General features: G+C 40.1%; 1 protein-coding gene and 1 pseudogene across 2 annotated transcripts in view; one reads left to right on the top strand and one right to left on the bottom strand.

The window, feature by feature from the left end:
* Positions 1-24,397, bottom strand: part of CYP7B1 (cytochrome P450 family 7 subfamily B member 1) — a 182,982-nt gene that overhangs the window by 45,143 nt on the left and 113,442 nt on the right. The gene's annotated exons all lie outside the window — the stretch shown is intronic.
* Positions 23,116-23,258, top strand: LOC118995625 (uncharacterized; annotated as a pseudogene).

Here is a 24,397-nt window from a genome sequence, read left to right on the forward strand (position 1 = left end):
AACAAGAACATAAGTTAACAGAGGTTTCTCTCTAATAATTCTACTCCAGGAGAAAAGATGTATGTCTGATGCTCGACATGGGTCAAGTTTATGCAAGTTGTATATCTTTTCCTAATAATAAAATGAAGCAAATAAATATAACTGGGTGTGCTACTGTAAACTGTCTCATTGTCCTAAAAATAATTAGAAACAAAGTCATAGAACATTCATATATAGAAATATTTAATTCTTTATACCACACATAAAATCATTTTCTAACACAGCCTGGAAATGTTTTTTTTTTTTTTTAGTTTACATTATAATAGCTTTGGGATTTATTATTTCATTTGAAACTTCTGAGAAATTTATACTTCCACATGTGAACCAAGAGCCACAGAAAACTTTCCATGTTTGACCTTCACGGCGCCTTTCACCCAAATAAACATACTTTATTCTGACTGTGCCCAGGCATTTCCTCTCTAGAGCACTGTGGGTTTAGGCTCAGAAGAGAACAATGATCTGTGGAACCTTTTACAGTTTTCAGTGGGTGCCTAAAGTGTAATTACAAATGCTGATGTCTCAGATTCTAAAACTACATAAGGGTGTATTTGTGGTGAGAAAGCATGAGGGAGATGAGGAACCATGGCTGAGACCACCCGTGCTCATCACCTGAGCTTTGGGAAAATGCTACTTGGACAGTGTTTTCAGCAGTTCCTTAATGTTCCAAAGCCCCTGCGCTCTCCCCACTGAGATGGTTTCTCTTCCCGCTGACGGTGTCAGAAAGAGGTGGCTCATTCTTCCATGTTGCAGTCAGCAGGCAGATGGAGAGATTTTTCCCCCAGGACACTCGGCTGCACTGCTTGAGCCACAGGGTCCAGATTAGGGTTGAAGCTATTTCCACAGAATATAATGGTGTGGTTGGAAGACAATCTAGGGGAAGTGGGTGAACATATTGAAACTTTGGAATTGAAAAGAAATGTTGCAATGCTTCTCGAGAACCTAGGTTGGTAATCTTAATGGCTTAAGAGCACAGGATGTGGAGTGGGCCTAGGTTTGATTCCTGGTCTTCACTTGGTCCATGTATACTCTTTGTATCCTGGCTCCATTTTCTGCAAAGTATGCCTTGTGATACCTCCTACCTCAATGGATGGTTATGAGGGTCCAATGGTGTATATAAAATATTTAGGAGCATTCAAGTTCAAAAGAAAGCCTCCATTAAATGATAACTATTATTATGAATCACATATACCCTAACCTAAAAATTAATAGATTTTTAAATATAATCAGTAGAAAATATTGAGCTATACAAGGCCTGTCCAGAAGGCATCCAGCCATGTAATATCAAAAAATAGAGACATTTATTGATGAAGATACAAGAAATATTGTTCATAGGACAATGACACCTCAGTCCTCTTCAAAGTAGGCACCCTGGGATCTCAACAGTTCTCCCAATTGCCGTCAGCTGCCCTGTCATATTTTCCTGAATCTCGGCACTGGTCTGAAATCTATTCCCTTTCAAAGGTGATTTTAGTTTTCAGAAAAGCCAGAAGTTGCTGGATCCCAAATCTTGGCTGTAAGGGGGCTGAGTTACCTGAGTGATTTGATGTCTAGCCAAAAATCTCTGCCCAAGATGTGACACATGGTGGGCGTGTCGTGGTCATGAAGCTGCCAATCACCAGCTGCCCTTAGCTGTGGCCTTTGGAATCATCTGAATAGTTTCTGCAGAGGAATGTCCAAGCTCAACGCAAATTTTGACACAGATTTGTAGCTCTACTTTCTCAATCATTCTGAATGCCACACAGCACACATGCTCACTTAACGGTGTCTACTGCCCCCACTGACCGGTGCAGTGAAGTTGTCATTAGTCACATGTGTGCATTCCAGTCCACTCTCCTTGGCTGCCAGGTTACATCGATATTGCATAAATTATTCTCATTATATTTTATATTAACAATGGGAGGACTTTTCCCAGACAGCCTCGTAGATGTGCTGATGATTTGCAACCATCCTAAAATGACAGAGACCCAGAATATAAATCTGGGCCTCTTGACTCCTTGCTAAGATTTTTCCAAATTATTGATATTTTTCAACTTTAGTTCTTCAAAGACCATGGACAATTTTAGCCATATCTATAAAACACAGCTCACACTATTTTCTTAGTTCCTGTCTTTAAATTGACTCATTTACTTTAGATATGTAAATCACTACCATACAGAAAAGGAAAAAAAAAACATATTATTAAATTCTAACCAGACATTTTAGTCTGCTGATAACTCCCAAGTTTATGGCCTGTTCTTGGTTTAAATGTAAGATTAGTAAGTATTTCAGTGAGTGGAGACTCAGTCCTTGACTTAAAAGGTTTAACACAGGCCTGGCTGGTGTGGCTCAGTGGATTGAGTGCTGGCCTGCAAACCAAAGGGATGCAGGTTTGATTCCCAGTCAGGGCACATACCTGGGTTGTGGGCCAGGTCCCCAGTAGGGGCATGTGAGAGGCAACCACACACTGGTGTTTCTCTCTCTCACTTCTCCCTCCCTTCCCCCTTTCTAAAAATAAATAAATGAAACTTTAAAAAATTAAAAAATAATTTTAAAAGTTTAAAACAAACTGCAAAGGGTTAACTTCCTCACAAGGTGATTCAATTTCCATGCCTCACTCGGAATGGAATGGCCGTCTGACGAGGGTAAGCTCATCTGCTCATCATTGTGTTTTGGGAAAAGCTGTCTACATACACTGTGCTGCCTCTGGAGAAAGGCCCTGAGAAGCCAACATCAGAGAAACAGAGGAGGGGAAGGCCGCGCTTGCCAAAACACCAGTGAAGCTCCTCATTCACATTTCATCATACTCTAGGAACGTGTGTTCTAAATGAGATCACGAAATTGAAGACAAAACCATTTTAGCAAATAGGAATTTACTGAAGACACTAGGGTGGGTAAAGCCCAATTGTACAAACCTTTCCTATCACACTCAGATTTTTTGTTTCTGAAATTTGTTTATTTATGTTAGGAAGTGTTCCTGCTTGGAGCTGTCAGTTTGTGATAAGGTGATCTCACAACGGCAATTGATTGGGGAAGTAATTAAATTTTAAGCCATCATCAACTCATTAAACTTTAATTTTAAAACTCTCAAAACAAAAGGCAGAGCACAGACAGCGAACACGCAGACCGTGGCACAGGAGTTGTCTGCGTCAGTCACAGCCTTGCCCTGGGCCCAGAGCATGAGGGCTCTGCCTCCTGCTCTTCGCTACTCATGATGTTGATTACACAGGTTTGGCTTTTTAGGAAAAGCAGCATGAAAAACAAAAACAAACACCAATCAATGTGAGAGCCCTTTGATCAAGTTTCAATAACAGAAGGAAGCAGATAAAAAGTATCTAAATAATTCCTGGCAAAACAACTCAGTGTATTTTTCCATTACCTTATTAACTTCATCTGTTTCATGTGTGAGGCCTAGAACTAACAGTGATTCTCCTGAAGGAGGGGTACAGACTTCAGGTGTTTCCAGCAGGAACTGCTATGGCCAACTGGGATGTATTTTTCCTTCAGGAAAAACATGGAATGTTTTTTCCTGGAATGTCGGAGTGCATAAAGCCTGAGGCTCTCTCCAACTTCACCAGAAGATGAGGCTTTTCCTCGGGTGCTCTCACATGGCTTTTGCTCTCATATGGCTTTTGCTCTCATATGGCTTTTGCTCTTATCTCCATTTTACTTGACATGCAGAGTAAAAATCTGTGCAACGTGGCAAATGTTTGCACTACTCCATGACCATCTTGTTGGAAAGAACCATGTCTTTTTCCTCCTTCAATGTCCAGTACTCATCAAAGTCCTTCCACTGGTAGGGCTCAAAAATGTATGTTCATGAAAGAGATGCCTATCTAAATAGATTAAGTTTTTAAAATCTATATTCATTGTAGAGACATTATAAAATGGATGTAATCAAAAAGTCACCTGTAATTCAGCCTCCTCAAAGTAATATTATTAGCATCTTAATGAAAGTCCTAAGGACTATTTTTTTAAACTAATTTATACAAGCAGTCATTGCTTTACACAATAGTGCAGGACATAAAACTGTGCAAGATGCATATGTACAATAATCTATAAGGAAAATTATAATTATTCTGTGATCTTTAAAAGTTTTTGTCAAAGCATTAAAATTTCTCTTACCGTTGGCTATAAATAAAATAAAAACATGAAAAATGTAGAATATTGTGATTTGAAACACTAGAAACATGGAGAATACTATTTTAAAAATATAATAACTTATCAAGAATAGTTTGAACAGTGGTGGCCTTCTTCTCATCATGTTACTTACTTCAGGGAGTGAACATCTTTTCTATGCTTTGGTGAATTGTCACATTCATTTTTTAAGTTTGGATCAGCTTCCAACATTTTATCCTTCGTGCTTTCAATGTTGTGACATATCTGAGAGTTGCTTTAAGGTGAAGTAAGTTATTCGGTGGCCATGTCTCCTGGGAAGCCATCCTTTCGTTCACAACCACTACCCTCATTCAAGCTAAGTTCCCTTCACTACGTTCCTCTGCTGCACTTTCCAGTCTCTAGAATGGCAGCAATCTCACCATTCATTCCCAGGGGCGACTGGTCCTCCTGTCAATCTGCTTATGTTAGATTCACATCTCACTTCCAGCATCATCACTTCTTGTTTCTTTGCTGATCTGTCAGTTCCTTCTTTCAAGTATCTGATTTTTGACATAGGGTCATCACTAGGTTTATCACTGGGAAAAAAGGATACTGCGCAACTATACAGTTGTGTGCACTGAGTAGCAGATGACCTATCAGCAGCAGACTTTGAAAGAAGAAATACGATTGGCCACTGTCATAATGTACATCTGTTATTTGCATAGTGGTTTGTGGACTGAAGAGCTACTACTGAAGTTTGTACTTTATTTTTCACAGTAATATACTGTATCAATAAAACCTTGAACTATGTTATCTGAGAACTGCTGTTATTTAACTAAATTGTAATAACTGAATATTTGTGCATATTGAAATGATGCAGTTTCTGAAAGGAAAACCTATTTATCATGTATTCACATCTCTGCATACAGGTATTTTAATAGTATGCTATTATATATCTTTCATTATTTTCTTTTCTCATTTTACAGTATTTCATGGGTATCTTTCTATACCAGTAAATCTATACCTATAGCATCTTCTAAAATGCACTGCATGTAATCCACTGAATGAATACAAACAGGGTTTATTGTATTAATTATTGTATTATTTTCCATATGAATGACTGTAAACCTACTTTTGCCCACCCAAGTTGCTCTTAGAAGTGCGCTTACCTCATAGTAAGAAGAAATATTATTTATGAGCATAATTTAGTCAATTTCCCATTAAAGGAAGCTTAGACAGTGCCTAATTTTTTACCACACATTATGATGAATATTTTACTACATGATCACTACATGAATGGAATGACTGACTGATCATTCCATTGTGCTGATTGATCAGCACAATCCCAGCTGTTCACCTTCAGGGCAAGGCTCTTAGATCGTGCCTCCTCCCAAGCAGAAGAAGCAACAGCGATCTGGGGTTGGGAGGCAAGGTGCAAGACAGAACTCTGAATTTCTGAGTTGAGATACTTGAGGGTGGGACATCCTGATAGAATTCTACAGTAGGTAACAATAAATACACACCTTGAGTTTGTAAGAGGTGTTGATATTTGGTGGTCATCACTACATAGGTGGGAAGTCAAGTCCTAGAGCGTGAGACCCACCAGAGAGAACTAAAGGAAAGACACTAAAGGACAGGGCCCTAGTCAAAACCCAATACTCAAAAACGATAGGCACTGGAGATAATAGTAACAGTGAAACAATATCCATTGAGTACTTAGTATGAGCCAGATCGTCAAGCACTTTTCATCTCTATTAATGCCCAAACAACCATCTTTAGAAGTACTATTACTATTATTATAGTCCTTTTATAGATTAGAAAGCAGAAGCTTACAAAAGCTAACTCTAGCCCATGGCCACTTACTAAAACAGGACACAGGCAGGATTTTCTCACATTATGTTTCCAGGAGCTTCGCCTTTTTTATTCATTATCATTGTTGTATAATGAACTGCCCCCAAACTGAGAGGCTTAAAACAACAAACATTTATTTTCTTATAATGTCTGTGTGTCAAGAGGCCAGGTAAGGGTGCCTCTGGTCCAAGGTCTCTGATGAAACTGTACTCAAGGGTTGGCCAGGGCTGTGGTCTCACTTGAGGGCTCAGTGGGGCAGGGCTGTGGCAAGTCTTGTTGCTTGCCACCTGGGCCTCTCAGCAGGGCTCCCAGGACATAAGGAACTGGCTTCCTCAGAGTGAATGATCCATGAGAGCAAGAGTGGTGAGTGCCCAAGATGGAAGCTGTAGTCTTTTTGTAACTGAATCTCGAAAGTGAAATCCCATTATTTGTTGTCTATTTGTTAGAAGTAAATCACAACATTACAATGCCCGATCACATCTCGTTTATCATATTAGGCTAACTAAAAGGTCTCAGGAATCAAGAGGTGGGTACTTACACATTGCTGAGCAACACTCTCTAAAGTAGGCAATAATTTTAGCTCTTTGTTCTGCTATGAGGAAGAGTTTAACTAGAAAAAGTTAATGAGAAAACTCACAATGCTGATGATCGCAAGGTCGGAAAAACACTTTGAAATTTTCAGAAAATTGAGGAGAAACTCCACAAAGCATTGAAAATACAAAAGAAGATGTATGCTGACTTGCAGCTCTTCAGTGTAAATTAGAGTCAAACACAGTGGCCTTAAACTGCACATGCAGGTTTCACATAAGCGTGAAGGGTAAACCTTGGTGGGAACTGCTGTTACGTACGATAGGAGGTCACCAAAGTTTGAACACGTCCTTGTGATTCTGAATGGTGCAGGGTTGGGGCTTCCCGAGCATGAGGGCTGTGGTAGGCTTTTCTTGGATTTTGTGAATGTTTGGAAGAAGGAAGTCAAATCTTCCATGTCAGGCCACTTCAGTGTTCTTGAAAGTTAGTCCGTGCCAGCAAAAGTACTCTGATATGAACTATTGCTGTTTGCTTGCAAGAAGCTAGGTTGAGTTTTGTGTCCCTTTCTGAGAACCAGAGATGATTTCAAATGTATTTCTTTTATAGTTGGAGCCTGAGCACTTCATCTTAGCTATATCCAGATGGTTTGCATTGCTTAGGCTGATTTCTGTTCAACTGCTTAATGTTGTTAATAATCCCTTTAATATGTTTAAATTTGTGTGCAGGGTAAAAGGGGGAAAGGAAGTCTGGTGCAGAATGGAAGTCACAGCTCCTGCCGGATTCCTGTCGATTTGTTAAATCCAACTGTGGTCTCTCCAGTGCTCGTCCAATTTTGTCCAACTCAGAGTAATCTCTTCCTTAAAGCCGTGACACTCAGTTGTGATGATTCACTAACAGGGACAATCAGGGAATGTGGACCTGACTGTCTTGGAAATGTACACCTTTATTATAAAATGCATACTTTACAAAACTAATTTTCACTACAGTTTTTATTCTGTAGAAGACAAAATACATACAAAGGACAACATGAACAGCAAGATTATCTTCCACATTCAAGAATCCCAGGACTGTCGTTTTTAATTCTTAAATATCTTTAGCCCATTCTATAAGGCGTGGCTTTCCCTAGCTTCTCAATCGGACCCTAACGAAGGCCTCCCAGCTAGCTGCTGCTCTCTTTACTTTCACCTCACCCTGATAAAGAGAAGAAAAATACCTAACATACATTGGTAGGTTACTATTGGGGTGGGCACAGTGTGAAATGCTGGTATAATCTCATTTAATCTTCAAAATAAGATGCAAAGATAAGTTCTATGATAGGTGAGCAAACCAAGATTTAGAAAACTTGCCAAATCAAGTCATTTCTATTGTTCCCATTCGACCAGAAGGTGAATACAAATCATGCCACTTCACCCAGTAAATCTTTACTGGCTCCTTGGAACAAACAAAATACAGCATGAATTCCTCTGTGTGGCATTTGAATAATGTATCACAATCAAATACTGAGTACTTTCTAGGTTTCCAGAATTCACCCATACCCACATGGTAGCAAATCTCTACCACAACCTGGCAGGATTCGTGTGCTTTTTTGTGGTGGGAAATGAAGAAAGGAAGTCTGGAAGGGGATGGCCAGGGTCCCACGGCTGTCGTCAGCCAGGAGCAATGGCATTCAAACCAGGTCTACTTGACCCAATCCTGGATTCTCTCCTCTCAGCCACTCTGCCTTTCTCATCGCCTAGTCTCTGCCCACTTCTAAGACTTTGTCTTCCCCTTTCCCTCCCCTCATCCATTCCTACCCTCAAGTAATTCTGAAACAGAGGTGATTTCTGAAACATGCTCTCTCCTTTACCCAGAAATGTTCTTTCCTCATCCACCTGCCACGCTTCTAGATATCATCTAAGACTCAGCTTAATCAAACCTCTTCTTATGAACCTTTTTTTAACCTCCTTCCCTCTACTTTGTCATTGTTAAAAGATGATATCTACTTTATTTCTAATGATGCTTTGTAAATAATTGTGAGAAGGCTGCTATCTTGTTTTATTACAAATGTTTATAATAGACAGTGATGAGGAATCATATATTGATTCATTTTGGTCAGCTAATTATTCCTGAATGCCTCCTGATGTGTCTTATATTTATCTCTGTTTTCCCAGTTCTTAGCTTGACATGAAAATACTACAAAAACTGGCTGTATAAATAAATGATTAAATAAATAGAGGTGTCACAGAGAAACATGCAGGAGCTGAAATCAATAGCAGTCATTTCTGATTCAGATTATAAAGCTCCTGAAATATGACTTGTCAGGATTCACTCGCCTTCCCCTTTCATACACAGGGCCTCCATGATGTGAACACCAGGTTTTAAAAGATGCACTAAATAGCCAAGGAACCCTTCGAACTCCTGCAAGTTACAAAAGCAAAGAAAAATTTTTTTAAAGATTTTTATTTATTTATTTATTTATCTTTAGAGGGGAAGGGAAGGAGAGAGGGAGAGAAATATCAATGTATGGTTGCCTCTCCTATGTCCCCTGCTGGGAACTGGCCTGCAACCCAGGCATGTGCCCTGACTGGGAATCGAACCTCGATTGTGTGGTTCGCAGGCCCATGCTCAATCCACTGAGCTACAGCAGCCAGGGCAGAAAACTTTTGCTAGGTAGCTCCCACAGTGCCCCTTCACATCCTGGGTACCCCAGCTCTCTTGTCCACCTTCTATCTAAACAATCAACGGGGGTGTAAACCACAAACCGCACACAGCCCTGTCTAATAGCCAGGACCGGGGAAGGGGCAGGGATGACCGTTCTCACGCTTTCTCTGCTAAGTTGCGTTTCCTTTTCAGTGACTATGTCAGTACAGAGAAATGAATTTGAGCTCAGATTCACCCCTAGACCCTGAGGACCAAGAATTTCATTTCTGTCCACTCTGATCTGACAGCACCATGTTTCTCTCTTGCCTGTCCCCCTGACACCCAGTCTTGCCCCCTCAGTGGCCCAATATTCTTCGGCTCTCAGCAGCACTGTCCCTGTCATTGCTCTTCCGGGTCAGACCCACTCTGCCCCCCACCAGAGGGGTGGGGAATACAGATTGCCACCGGGCAGTTATAAGATTCACCCAGGCCAGGGAAGGGAGGGGTTACTCGTACTGTTTTTCATGGCTGTGTCTCAAATCAGACACACTGTCCATGACTAAGGACTAAGGTCAGCCTAGGGGAGTGAGTGTGCATGTGTGTGTGTGGGTGCACATTGGGGGATCCTATGGCAGTGTTTAAGATCTGATCTACTTGAAATTTGAACAGTCCACCCAAAAAGATTCAGTATTTTTAGGTCACAGCATATATATTTACATATTTACACACACACACACACACACACACACACACACTGCTATTGCTTCTGGTTCAAATTTAATATCAGCTATTATTTACAGAACTCATTTATGTCAGACACTGTGCTAAATGCTTTGAATAGATCATCTCATTTAATCTTTTACAGTCACCTCCTGAAGCAGATTTTACCATTGTTCTTTTTCAGAGAGAGAAACCAAGATTTGGGAGAGGGAAGAACCCTGTATCCCACTGCACGGCAGGGAAGCTGGGTTTGAGTGGGGCTGGGCCTTAGCGGGGCCCTGGCCTGCAGGCTGGATGCTGCGTGAAAGCCACGCCCAGAACTGCAACTTGATTAAGCCCTTTCACCCGTGCTTCACTGACTTTCACTGGGTGTGCACAGACCTAAGGGGTCCGTGTGCAAATGTTTGAGCGATCTGTGATGAAGACGAGGCGGGGAGCTGAGCTGTCATCGCCACGAGGGAGTCCCCTCTGTTGCACCTGTCCTTTATCTATAAATTCTTGTCTGTCCTAAAGGCAATGAAGCATGAGAAACATAGAGACAGAATATAGGGTTGAAATACCGACAGGACAATGGCATAATTAGTTTGTCCAAAGGAAGCCCAGCCAACTGAAATTTGGCTTGATTATGCATGGAATTAAAATTTGTTCCTGCCAATCACACTGGCATCATCATAAAAAAGGAACCTAGACCATGGCTGACCAGTGAATTGGACTCCGGAAATTTATATAATTATTTTCTATTTGTCATAGGTGAAAGTGATGCTACTCCATTATCGTCAGTGGGACACACATTAATATTTATTAATTCAGTAGAAAATAATTGAATGCCTATTGTATTGTAGGTACTAAGTCAGACTCTATGTGCAATATCTAGGTAAAAAGCTATGAGTTTGGCCCCCCCTTAGGAGTTCATTACATCTTCTCAGAAAGAGGAGCTGTAAAATCAGATGATTAAGGAAGGACTTTTGAGCTTTGGAAATTAGAGTCCTGTTCTTACAAGGTGATCTGGGAAGCCTTCCAGGGGGAGGGGGCCTTTTACATCAAAAGGCAGAAATGTTTGGAGAAGGCAGTCTAAGAAGAGAGAATGTCAATATTTAACAAGTTCTACCAACTAGAGTAAGCAAACTCAGATTGGGCAAATTGTTTTAACTTCCTCTGTAGAACAACTTTAAGAATCAATACAATCTCTTCCAATTTCTTTAATAACTGCCCAGTCCTAAAATACCAGTTCTCGGTGACAAGTAAACTCAGTTCACACATTTCATTAATATGTGAGTCCCACCCACCCACCAGGTGCTGTCCTTATCATCATGGACACAGAGGTGAGGCAAGTCCCCTCACAGAGTTTCCAGCCTACTGAAGGGAAAGAAATTAAACGGCTTACATAAATTACAAATACAGAATTATGAGTTGTGGGGAAAGGAAAGGACAGGGTCCCGCGAAAGAGGGTAATGGGAACAGACGCAATTAAATTGGTGGTGGGAGGGATTGGGAAGAAAGACTCAGGGGAGTTCACATTTGGTGTCACAGTAAGGTCAGGCTGGGAAAGACTGCTGGGATGTGGGGAAGGAGACTGCTGGAAGCCTCGGGTGGAAAACAGATGGGTGAAGTAGCAGGACTAAGCACTCTGAGGGGGAGGATGGACTGGATGAGAGGGACTTGGAGAGATAGAGACGGTCCAAAAGTCATGGGAACTTGCAGGCTTTTTCCTGCCAGGATCTGTCAATATGTTCTAGAGAATACGTAGTGTTGGAAGCAGGAATGAGGAAAGTCAAGGCAATGAAAGACAAGGCAAAAAACTCAGATGCTATAGTCAGCCGGACGTGGTATAAATCCCAGATTCACCTCAAAGACATTCCAAACCCCCTCCCTAAACCCCACCTTAGCCATCTGTAAAATGGAATCACCTCTACCTCGTGTGGTGGCTGTTAGGCTTAAAGGAGGTAATGTATTTGAAGAATAGTGCCTAGAATAGAGTAATCAATTTAAAACAAATTATGATTACCAAGGGACATCTTGGATATCAAAAATCCTTTCCATAACTTCCTTTTAGATATGAAAACAAAAGATCCATGTACTAGTTTAAAAGGAAAACTATTGATTATGGAACTAGGAGAGGTACATAATTGAAGAGCCTAGTTTTAGAGTATCCATTTTTTATTAAAAATAAATAAGCTTGTATAAAAACACACATGCACGCACTTACAATTTTCCTCTTATAGATCATTGTTTTAGGCTTGCATCGTTATATTTAACTGGGCTCAGGCTAAAGAAATCTATTTTGCATTGCCAGGATAACTGACTTTTTCCTGTTACCACAAATGCATTTTAGGAAGAATCTAACCCAAAAGGCTTGTGATCCAGAGGAAATGCAAATGAAGGAGGGAAATCTGAAATGACCATATAGGAGCGTCTGCATTCTGCAGAATGGTTAGTTTTGATGATGATACTAACTTAGAACTGACTTAGCTGACGGAGAATGAGGAGAACTAACCAGAACACCAAATCAGAGAGAGAAATAGTCTAGTATCCAACCATTTGTTTGGATGTTTCTCCTTCAATAGTATGGATTATGACTGTTATTTACCCTCATAATGAGTTGGTTTACTATAGCTATTATCTGCCTTAAAAAATTATGCACACTGCCAAATAACACTGCTGGCTATTTAAAAGTCGTGTTAAGGTGGTATTATTATTTCATCTGCAAAATTCAGGTGGAAAAGTATCTATCCCAGAATGCCAATCTGCTCTGTTTCCCATGCCCCCTGCAGCCCTACGGATGGGTGCTTGTGCTCTCGTTCCTCGACGGCCACCCCGTGTCTCACTCACACAGCTTCTGTTACAGGAATAGGACACAGAGGCCGGGGTTCTCATGTGAGAAAGGGCTAGCCGCCCCAGTCAAGTTTCTAAGAGATTTCCAAAATATTCCCCTTAATTAAATTAAAAGAAACTTAGCTATTTTTTTCTCAAAGTGGGAATGAAAACTTTGAATGACTAAAGGAAATAGAAGGGAGGAAAAACCCAAACCCTATCACTATGGGCTAAGTTATGCTAATAGAATGATCAACTTGAAAGTACAAAAGATAAATACATAAATCAAAGGCTGTTGAAATGAAGGTCTCCTAATAACTACATAATGTGAAATTGGGACGAAGAACGCATTCCCCTGGGGGCCACTGCATTAACCTCCGAACAGTAACCAAGTGTGCTTCCTCTGAGCACTCTGGCACAGCAGGACTAGGCCAGGAGCTAACCAAGACCTTCTCTCCTGTTTTGACCATTTTGAACACAGGCACAGAGGACCCTAAAACATCACCATCCTCCTAATGGTACCAAGAAAAAACTTGAATGTTTCAGGACCCAGTGATAACAGTGACCTTTAAAAATCTTGAGCTCTTGAAGAAGACAAGAGAGATAGTTCTCATCTGAGCTTTTTTGTATGAAAACACAGGGTAATAATTCATTTAGTCTAATCACCAAGTTATATGGAAAGAGACTCACTGCTAACTAGTATCACGTGGGCACCTTGCCATTGGGGAATAAAATGAGGCCAATGTGTCTCTTATCCCTTTCTGCAAACCACACCTGTGATGGGAAATAACTGTCTCTTAGTTCCTTGTAGCAGAATTGAGTAAAATGAATACCTAGCCCATTTTTGCCTACATTCTAAAGAGGGTTTTATTTGGGTCTTCATTAGCTGCTACATACACTAGACATAGCGAAACACATAGTAGGTATCTTGGCCTTTTTTTGTAAAGGCATCTAACTGTGCTAAATATGAACAGAATATGATGACATCATTCTGTGCTGAAATAGTCATATCAAATTTTCCATACAACCCTGAACTCAAACTCGACAGACAACCACTCAATTGTCCAAAGATTCTTATAGTATAGGATTAGTTTCAGAGGGCAATTACTTTTTTCCCCCCTGTGTAAGATCAGCCTTCCTGTCACCAGCAGTGTTTGAGATGTTTGGGGCTTTACCTTTGATGAATACATGACATGCCAAGTTCCATGGGTCTACACATTCATCATCCTCCAAATTTATAGGGATGTGTGCTGTGTGATTTGATAAATTGTTTTGTTTTGCCTTTCATCACTCACACGTTATTGAAAGGATGCTCCCTGTATATCTTAGACATCATCTATCAAAAATAAAGCTTTGGGGAGAACAAATAAAATGCAGTAAAAACTTGTTGAACTGATATCTATATAATATGAATGTGTCATCTCTGAATATGAAGGACCACTCTATGAGGCTCATATTTTATTTTTTCAGCAAGTTTACATATCTGTTTCCCAGTGGCTTAAAATACACTTTGGTTCAAACGTTTGCAATGCTTCCCAAGTGTCTTCGGGAGAAAGAACGCTATAAATTAAAGTGATTGTTAATCTTACTAAATCTATTTCTTTTTTACTGGCATTTGCTTAGGAGATTCCTGCTTCCTTATGATGGATTGATTTGACAACTTACTTGACATCCTAGGACATGAAATAAGAATTTGGGGCTTGATACTAAGTTTTGCTTTGCTTCCTTTTGAAAAGAAAAAAGAAGTCTCTATTAAATTGACAAAAAACAGTTGAAAAAAGAATACTGGGACTTTATAATTGCTAGACCTGGCAATTAAAATCAAGGTGGGAATGACAATTATTGCATTTATTAATTAAAATTCTATTTACATTGCATCATGAGAATGACAAGTTGCCTCTAATTAATGAAATGTTCTCTATCCAAGGCCACTAATGACTGTGACTGCATGAAAATATGTTTGAAACCCAGTAGCAAATTGCTTTACAGGTTACAGGGCCCCAATTTCTTATCAGAGACATGAGACATAATAGTCAATAGTTCTGTTAAACAGATTCCACGGTTAAAATGTTCACTTCTTTTTAGACCTTAGGTGATAATCACCATAACAAATAGTGGAAAGCTTACCTTACCGATATTTAGTGTTTAAATCAAGGAAAATAAATAAAAACAACAGGAAGACTTCCAATTTGCCCTTCTGATAGGAAACGTTTTAAAGATAATCATTTTCAGGGCTGTTGATAGTATGGGGTAAATGGAAGTTCTCACGCACAATTAGCCCCTAGAATTAGTGTATTTTATTAACAAAGAAAGAATTCTAAGGAATGTGGTTAAGTAAAAGGGGTTAAGTTATAAAATAATAATTCTATGATTTATATGCATGCTTCCTTCTCATGCATATATAAAATAAATGCAAAAATAAACATCTTGCATTTGATTTTATGCAAGCCAAATCAAACTCCCCAAAGAACTTGGGACAGAGATTGGGCAGTGGAAACAGAATGCAAGGCATGGGGGCTTTTCACACTTTACTCAAGATACTCCTATATCAGTTAGGTTTTTTATAGTGCGGTATGTCCTAGTATTTCTTAGATATTATTTTAAAGAAAGCACAGCTTTATAAATACTTGTGAATTACCTTTTCACAGTTGTTCATATAATTTCAAAGATATCTTTCTATTTCAATGAGTTTACGGTTTGCAAACTGTAGTCTGAAGCCTTGAGGATTTTCTAGAGTTCCAGGGTGGGGAAGGAATGAAGGGTAAAGCCAGTGGGCTTCAGACACTCACACACACATACACACACAGCCAGACACATTCCTGCCAATTCTGGTTCTCAGCTTTGCCTTGCTCTGCTTCACAAATTAGAATTAAATGTAAGATTTTGTGGGAGCAGTGTTTCAGGATTTAGAAATATTTAAGGGCTATTCCAACTCCATTTTGAATTTGTTCCCACAGTGACAAAGTGATTTGCTCAAGGCCACACCCTAGTGGCAGAGCCGTGCTAGAACAGTGGGTCTCTGCCACCCTGGTTCCCTGTACCATATGGCCTCCTCATAACCTGGGAGTCACCCAATATCATATGCATATCACATGTTCCCTTACTTGGTAATCAGAAGTAGAACTCAGTTTATGCCACTCAGTTTTCCTATTCATTTCTGCTTCAATGTATATATTTATTTACCTTTTAATACCATATACAGGTGAAATCACTTAAAGACTTCCAGTTTCTTTAAGGATAATTTTTGTAAAAGATAACCTGAATAAGTATGTGAAATAAGTAAAAGGTCAGACCTGGCTGGTGTGGCTTAGTGGATTCAGTGCCGGCCTGTGAACCAAGCTGGTTCGATTCCCAGTCAGGGCACATACCTGGGTTGCAGGCCAGGTCCCCAGTAGGGGACAAGAAGGGTACAGTAGGGCACAGTAGGGCACAAGAAGCAACCACACACTGATGTTTCCCTCTCTTTCTCCTTACCTTCCCCTCTCTCAAAAAATAAATAAATAAAACTTTCAAAAAGGAAGAGAAAAAGGTCAGTTTCCACTATTTCCCTCAAGATAAAAAGATTGTGAAACTAATTAAGAAAATAGTTATTAGAGTGAGTATATACAAGGTCTCTCTGGAAAAAGTACAGCCAGTACATATGTGTGTCTGTGTGTATACATACTGGTTCTGTTTTCCTGGAGAACCTGGACAAATACAAAAGTTAATAAGATTCAAGTTTCTATTATTATGGAACTTACATTCTTCCAGTGAAAATTAATCATTAATCAAAAGAAATATAGTGAGTGACAACACGATTGTGTAGAATATAAAGCAGGACAGCCCTGGCTGGTGTGGCTCAGTTGGTTAGGTGTTTGTCCTGCAAACAGAAAGATCGTGGGTTTGGTCCCAAGTTGAGGTGCATGCAAGAGGCAACCGATCAATGTTTCTTTCCCTCTCTTTCTCCCTCCCTTCCCCTCTCCCTAGAATCAATAGAGGGGAGGGGAGGGGAGGGGAGAAGAGAAAAATGTAATTGCAAGTGCATGGGAAAAATATGATTGCAAGTGCATGGGAGCTATATCTAGACTGGGTGGTCTGGGAAGCCTTCTCTGAAGTGGTGACATTTAAGCTGAAACAGGAGTTAATATTCTCATTAGTTTTGTGTTTAATCCACAGAGCTTGTATGAAGTGATTTACATAGTATGCACACAATTATTTTGAATAAAGAATGAGCAGATTAATAACATGATTTATAGAAGATTGACCATTCTAATTTTAGGTAACTAAGAAAAAGCCAAATATAAGACTTTAATGAGAAGAAAGTCTTTTTTTCGCAAGCCACAATTACGTCAACTTGGATCTGGAAGCTCTTGTTTCTGACTTGATTAATGAATGGAGGTGACTGATTAAGTTGTTCTGGGCATGCAATTTTTTTTCTGCACTAATTTGAAAACAATATAGAATATAACACAGTTGGTAGATAAGGTACAAAGCAGATTAAATATCACTTTCTGACCCCATTCTTCCTCTTACTCCCTCTTTATCCTCCTTTCCTTCAAAGCATATAAACACTCGCCCACCCTAAACCCTCTAGATTTGATGGGTTACTTAACAGGGAGAAAAGATGCTGTATTTCATATTTTTTTATTTCTGATGTATAATTCCTACTATCTGGCGAAGTATGTTTACTATTTTTATTTTTCATGTGTGGTGGAGGAGAAAAAATTGAGATGTCTCCAAACCTTAGCCCAGCAGATGTTCGTATTATTCAAGAGCTGTAACTCAGATCAATGAGGGGAGACATGACAACCACTTCAGATGGGGCAGTGAGACCCAGATCTGCCTCTCAAGGAATGCAGACTTCCAGCTTATATTTCTTAGCACAGGTAAGTTGACTTCTGGATGTGAGTATATGAGATGTATATTGTGGCTAAAGAGCAAATGTAGGCAAAACTAGGGCTATCACCAGCTAGTTTGTTTTTTTACTAGTTTCTTGGATTGCTGGATTTCCAGTGACATGTAAGAACTGGTGTTTAACCTTGCTTAAAAATACTGGTCAGGCCCTGGCTGGGTGGCTCAGTTGGTTGAAACATCATCCCATATACCGAAAGGTTATGGGTTTGGTACTGTCAGGGCACATACCAAGGTTGTGGTTTTGATCCCCTATCAGGGCATATATGAGAGGCAACTGATCAATGTCTCTCTCTCTCTCTCCCTTTCTCTCTCTCCCCCCTTCCCTTCTTCTCTCTCTAAAATCAATAATAATAAAAACATCCTTGCGTAAGGATTAACAATTTTTTAAAAAGTCCTTTTCAGTGGGGTTTCATGAGAGTCAAATACAGAGTAGTCATGTGCAAGGCTAAAGGAGAGATTTAAAAAAAGCAAAAGAAATCCAATGGCAGAATTACAATATCCATTTCAGAAGCTATATACATAAGAAAGCCAGACTCTGTTTCACCAGTTACAGCCCAAGAGGCATTGTTCCTTTTACCACTTCAAATCTTGGAGTTTAGACAAAAGAAACCTGTGTGAAGCCATCCACAACAGGATACTTGGAATGAGGGAGATTAAGATACTGGCTTCTTTAAAGGTTCAAAGAGCTTCCCATAGAGAAGTAATGTTTTAAAACAACGATTGTACTTGTTGGGAGGGATTCCTGAGTGAGTTAGGACTGTGCTGTCGGTCCCTCTGCAGGTTGTCACTCTGAGAACTCTTTAGGAAAAGCCAATGCTTCTGCACAGAGAAGGCGCCTTGGGGGCACGTTCAGGCAGACTCTTACACACAGTGGAGATTGACTAGAATAGGGAGAGTGTGAAGAGATAAGAGGTGGTGCTAAAGACTTCATTAACACCTATGCTCTGAGAAACAGGCAGAATATTTTCCCAACAGGCTATGTTTTGGGGTGGGCCCATCGATGAGAGATTTGAAGAGTTTTCTGTCAGCAAAGAAGAAGGGAAAGGGAAAGGCCATGATAAGCTCAACAAATAACACCTGTATAACATCAAGGATCACAGGTTTTCATCATTAAAAAGGTCCACAGAATGTGCTGTTTCACCTTTATTATACCTTTGATAAGCCTGAAGCTCCAAAAGAGGCACATTTCACCTGAGGAATTTCCACCTTTTTCTTTCACCATGAATAGGTAGTTTTGTTCTCTAGGTGGAGACAGCCAAACCTCCCTATAGGTCCTCAACGCAACACCGTCCTTATAGAGCCTGCTCCAGGCCCTCGTTTTCAATAACATAGCAAGAAACCATTTATAAAAAAAATTCTGGTGTTTTTGCATTTCATGTGTTCACCTGTGGGGATCCTTCCTATTCACCCTGATTCAAGGTATGCAAATCATACTAATAATGCCAATAGTAGAGATTCCCATGCAGAAGCCGAAGGAGACACTAGGCTTTCCCCCAACAACCCTAAAATTCTGACAATCTACTATCTGCACGGCATTCTCTGCATCACGGCACACCCCTTTCCCATCGCACTCCCAACAAACTCAGGTTGGCTCAAGCTACCTACCTTAACCTCCCATTTGCTCAAGTGTCTTGGAGTTTCTCCATCTTTTGTGGGCCCTGGCATCCCAGACAAGTCTTGTGGGGCTATGCTCCCCTCTGATATTCTTGTTTTTGGATAAATCTGCTTGGAAAACACTGTTCTGCATAATGTTTATTCAGTTTTTCTAATCCTAACTCTCGACCAAATTCTTCCTGGCCTTTAACTGTGTGCAGGAAGTGAAATGCCCTTGCTATATATTCCTGTATGGAATTGATTTCCGGTGCCTCCCGCCTCTTCCATCCTCCCTGGGTTCTTTCCCATTGATAACTTTCCATTGGAACGGAGACAATATATTTAGGCCTGAAGCTTGTGCTCCCTTGCCCTGGTCTTGATCCCAGATCTATCCACTATTAGCGCCCTCTAGCCACTTCCTTGGAGTGTTAACAGTACGTGTTACTAACAGGTCTTGCCATTGTTCAGTTGGGTGTGAGAGCCAAAACAGAAAGCATAACTCAAACAAACCAGTATTTTGAACAGAATTATGACCTGCAGGTACATCATGATTCTATTAATTGTTTGTTCTTTCCTGCTCTGGGTGAGATTCAGCCACCATTGAGTCTTTACCCATAATAGAGAGGCAGACAAGGTGACAGTGGAAACGGGTCCTTGATTAAAAATCCATTCCCTGCAAACCTGCAAATTAGATAGTCAGAGTAGATGGGACAATTCCTCGGCAAACAGAACCATTACCATGGACTGCTCAGAAAATAAACAGCCACAGGTCGAAAGGATTTAAGAGAAGTGGTATTTGGAAAAGTACAAAAATATGCTTTACAACGATGGGGGTATCTGATATCTATCTAAAGTCTTTAAAATGGCATAAAATATCTGGCCCTGAAGAATGCCAGGCAGCAAGCTGGAGTGCTCCTTCGGCCCTTCCCTCCCTCTCCCCCTCCGGAACCGAGCAAGGTTTTAGCATCTTGTTGATGGAGCCAAGATGTGAATGATGGACACTAATGGGATTTTTAATCTTCAACCTAATTAACTTTGTTAAAATGGAGGCTTACTAGGAAGAATCACCACAAAGAAATTAATTAAAGCAATGGAATTTCTGCTGGATTTTAACAGCTGACTATTGACTATAGTTCTAACATGCAGAGGGACAGATACTTTAAATTTATTTCCACTTTTCTTTTGTGTGCTTTGGTATTTCCATTTGCAAGACAGCCTATGTTCCCAAAGCTGAGAGTGCCCACAGGCAGCATTGTATTATATAGGAGGCTTCCTTGTCCCTCAGCACTGTATACTCTTGACCTTGTTGGGCCTGTTTTGTCTGGCATGTGCCAAGTGGTTGACACGTGTTTGCTGAAGGAATAAATGTGTGAATGATTAATTATAACTTTAAAAAGTTGGTGGTAATAAGTGATGCCATTAATATTCCCCCTTAATTTCCTCACCTGTGGTTATTACATGAAAAGAAGTAAAGATAAAATAAAATATGCATTTTCTTCTTTACAGAAACTAAGCATACTGATATTTACAACATTATGTAGTGTGCGGAAGAATCTTCCAGAGAGACTTGGCTCAGAGCTGACCCACTATCAATCAAAATTCATGTATACCCGAGGCACTATTAATGAGAATTAAAGTATACCTTTGCTTTGGATCATAGACAATGGAAATATTTTGATGAGTCAGTTTCATCCAACTTACTGTAGAGCTATGTACAACTATTCAACTATATGTGCAGCCGTACACAACTGTTCAGCTATGTGTACAGCTACATACAGCTAGTCACTATATATGCAGGTATATACAAGTTTTCAATGATATATACAGCTATATACAACTATGTCACTATTACAATATGTTCAGGAAAGCAATATATGTAAATTTTATCACCAATTTCCCTGACTCGATATCAGTAGACAACGACCACAACTTAAAGACTTTTTTTCGTTGGTTGGTTGGTTTTTTATGACTGGAGGTCTTAAACATGAACAGCAACTAGTAGATGACACTCTGCACAATGACAGTTTCAGTCCACTGAGTAAAAAGGCTACATGTGTGTCCCTTTTGACTCCTTTACACATGGCAATTTGGTCTACCTCATCTTTACTCCAAACTTTGGGACAAGTCATATTTCTAAGTTAGTAAATAAGAGCAATGATTCTCAAAGTCACCATGGTGGTTTTGTCATTGCACTGACTTCCATTCTTTAATAAACTTTAAAAACATCATCTATGGTATATCACCAATGACAGTGCCAGACACTGGCCATACATGTAATGAGCAAAACACAGCCTCTCCTCTGGGAGATCTGTCGTTGATACGGGAGGAAACAAAAATCATACTGCACAATGTAGCCGTTGCTATGAGGTGGTCTCTACTGATGGCCAGAGAGAAGACAGCAGGGACCCACTTGGGGTAGGGCGGGGGTGGAGGAGGCATCGCAGGGCAATGGCACCTTAGAGGGTGAGTGGAATTCTAGCAGGTGGAGTAGAAGACTGAAGAGAAGGTAAGGGCACAAAGCAAGCACAGGGGTAGGAACTGGTTGTCGGTGGGCAGATAACGGAGGACTAGGTGGAGAAGACTCTCTGATGTCTGGGAACCAGCTAGAAAGATTAGACCAGACTGGAAGGGGAAAGTCATTATGTCATTAAAGGTCTTTATTAAGGGCAGGAGGGAGTGTTTTAAAGCCTATGGCAACACTGAGAAACAGGCAACAGTGAGGAAAGACTGGTAAATGCTGGCAAAGCCTCAGAAAAGCCCTCTACCAGGCTGCTTCAGTGAGACACCAGGGGGCAGTGGCAGGCAGGTGCTCCTGTTTTCCTTTGTCTCTGTCAGTTGGAATTTCCCAGGGCTCTCAGCTGAGTAAAGCAATGCTGTTTCCCCATTTCTATCTGCAGAACTGCTAGAAGGAATCTACACAAAAATACCTTGACTTATCAATTTGTAACTCCTTCATTGCTGGCCACCAAAGCAAGGAAATAGGTTGTGTCATGATTAAGCTGGGCCGGCAACCACACCAGGGAGGCAAGAGCACCAGAGTCAGAGTGTGGACAAAGGCACAGTTGGGGGGCAGGGAGGGTGAGCTGACTAGTAACATAAGATGGGAAGATCAGTATCAGTGAAGGCAAAGATAGGCAGGTAAGTGCCGTAGGTTTAGGCAGACAAGTTACAAAGTCTAGAATGTCTAAGTCACAGAGTTGCACCAAGATAGAGAAATAACTGAGACTCATACTTCTGGAACATATAGGCCAGACAGACAGGGATCAAGGTCTAGACAGGGGTCTGGGTAAGGACCACCAAGCACATCTAAGATCTGTCTTGGAAAACCCTGCTTTTGTAGGCATGGGTCCACATGTGGAGCAAGGTGGTCAAGTGCAGTGACAGACCAAGGGCAGAGCAGTGGAAGGGGTCCACTTGGCGTGCAGGCAATACGGTGGCACTCTCTGCAGAGAATTGAAGAACAATAACAAAACCACTGAAAGCTAGTCTGCTCTTTACTAATACCACGTGCCAACAATTTTAAACAGTGTTCATGATAAAATACTCATCCTAACAAATCTTTTGTTGATCTAAATTCTAAGCAACTGTTAAGGTTACATGAGTGGGCTAATTTTTGTTACATTTCCTTCATGAACTTGGTATTCTGCAACAAAGTTCAGTGAGGAGAAGTGACGGTTATTCACCTGTCCCTTCTGCCACACCCAGACTCAGCTACATGTATTTATTTCCAGAGTATGTTCTAAACTACTAGGAAAGAGGTAAATTGACTTTGAATATAATTCCTGACCGACGGGTTCTACATAGTTCTTGTTTAAACGTAAATTCTAAACTATGATAGCCCGGTGATTCTATGGCAAAGAAACTGAACCTGTGTTATAATTCATTTGATGTAACTCCCTGGGATTTTTATGTGTGTTTCAAATTTTAAACAGTGTAACAATGCAAACTATGAGGTGTAATATTTTTATTTGACAAATGCACATTTTTATCGCTTCTCGGCCTTTTGGCTAAGATCAAGTGCAAATGCACATTTTAGTTCACACATAAGGTATTATCTGATTTTGAACAGTATTAAACTGAAATTTCTTCTTTATTAATGCAAAAACTAAAATATTATAAGAAAACACTTATTACTGGTTTGTTACATAATTTATCATTAAATGACATTGTCATATAGAGAAAGGAGTATTAAAGTCACCTTCTGGGTGTTAAATACACTGGCTACAATACTGTTTGAACAAATGTGGTTGAAATGGGGAGCCTGAGAACCAGAAGTAAGAACACGGCAGTTCCTGAGAGTCACCCAAAACGTTACATATCTAGGTTCTTACAAAGGGCGATACATTTTCCTGTTGAAATTTACAAAAAATAAAAAGACTTTTTTCAACACAGCTCCATGGCCAAGCCTTAGAGATCTGTGACATTTTGTATTCTTCTATATCCTGCTGATACATCAGAGGGGGACCTGTAATATGACCAGAATCAGTCAGCACATAAAGCTAAACTGGGAGCTCCTTGAGGACAGGGACTGGGGGTTTCTTTGCTCACCTCTCAGGTCCTATCACGGTGCCTGGAACAGCTTAGGTGTTTGACAGAATTAATAAGCAAGTAAGTAGATTTCAAACCAAATGAAGGGCTTCCAACATAATCATTCATGTCTTTCTTAAAATGTATCCAATTAGCCTATTGTTTGTGTTCCTTTGCCTCAGTTAGTGGGCATTTTTGCATGCATTCTTTTCTCGGCCATTCATTTGTAAATATTTATTGGTACCTACTCTTTCACGGCATTATTTTAAGCATCAGGAAATTAACTGAACAAGTAGTGTCCAGTCCCTAAGTAAAGTGTGTCCTGATCACTAAATTTCATGATATAATGTCTGTGTGGGACATACTCACATATACCTACCTACCCTTGCTAATGCAACCTTGCCAACAGCCATTCAGGAAATAGGGACTAAGTGAAATTCTCCTTTGAACCGCACTGGGTACCCTGGGCTTTACACAGCGTGCAGCCATCTAATGCAAAACCTTCAAAAAAGCCTTTCCGAGATTTATGGTTGAATTGAAATTTTGTCCTACTAATTACAAGGGACAGACACATTGGGGTTGGACTCAGAGCTTATACTCTCTCGTTAAATTTACCACCTGGCATGTAGTAGACCCTCAATAAATATTTACTAAATGAATTAATCATATAATATCTATAATGGTTCATTTGTTATATATTAATAACATATAAAATTCTCCATAATGTAATATATTCTCTATT

This window comes from Sturnira hondurensis, unplaced genomic scaffold, assembly GCF_014824575.4.
Source record: "Sturnira hondurensis isolate 20B ecotype Veracruz unplaced genomic scaffold, ASM1482457v3 Scaffold0010128, whole genome shotgun sequence".
Classification (NCBI taxonomy): domain Eukaryota; kingdom Metazoa; phylum Chordata; class Mammalia; order Chiroptera; family Phyllostomidae; genus Sturnira; species Sturnira hondurensis.